The following is a 1,001-nucleotide window of genomic DNA, read 5'->3' as shown; positions in this document are numbered from 1 at the left end:
TGTCCCCAACGCTCCCAGGAGCCCCAGGACAGCCACCTTCCCAGGTCCTACCCCATCCGCCCTCCTCCCGCCACAGCGCGGTGGTCTGGCTGCGCGCCACTGCCATGGTCTGGCCGCAGCCGTCCTCTGCATTTTTTCGCCACTGCCATGGCCTGGCCGCAGCTGTCCTCTGCACCAGCCACACGCCAACAGCATTCGCGTTACCAACAGCACCCTGGTTACCGTGGCGGCAGCATGGGAGGGAGCCCGGAGCTGGCAGGGAAGGACTGCCCAGTCAGAGCCGATGGCACGCACCCTGCTCAGGATTAACTGTCATTTTATTAAACAGCAATTAAAAAGAGTGCAGAGGCCTGGGCAAGGGGCAGGGTCCCCGCCCCACACTGTACACGCTGCAGGGACTGGTGAGCAGTGGGTCCTGCCACAGGCCTGCCAGGACGCAGAGGACAAGTTGGGGGCCATGAGCTTTTGCCCCCGGGGTCTCGTCAGCTGCTGGCACACAAGGCGCTGGTGGGAGGGAGGAAACACCCCCTTCACGGGACAGACGGGATGTGCGAAGCTGGTAGTTGTCTGCCCAAGACGTCCCCAAATGCCCAGCTGCAGGAGAAGGAGTAGAAACTGCACCTCAGAGAGGGACCTCAGTTACGGCTGCTGATAAGTGGCCACCAAACTATTTACACTCCCTCGCGGCACCCTGGTGCCCAGGCTGGGCATGCCTGGCCCAGAACAGCAGGCAGCAATGGCGACACCAGGTAAAAAAAAGCATTCACCCCCTGGACAGAACAGCTGAGCAGCTCCAGAGCCTGAGACCCACACAGACAGAACAGACAGCATCAGCCCCCAGCAGCCATGGCGGGCAGAGAGGACAGTGAGGGAGAGCACTGGCCAGGACCGGTGTCTTCACAAAGGAGCTAAAGCTAATCAGTTTATTCACAGGGCAGAGCTCCGAGACACTGCCGGCTCGATGCCTGCCTCCAGCCTGCAGCACGCCCCAGGCCTGAGGG

Source organism: Buceros rhinoceros, unplaced genomic scaffold (assembly GCF_000710305.1).
Source record: "Buceros rhinoceros silvestris isolate BGI_N320 unplaced genomic scaffold, ASM71030v1 scaffold22028, whole genome shotgun sequence".
Classification (NCBI taxonomy): domain Eukaryota; kingdom Metazoa; phylum Chordata; class Aves; order Bucerotiformes; family Bucerotidae; genus Buceros; species Buceros rhinoceros.
This window is presented reverse-complemented; position numbering follows the sequence as displayed.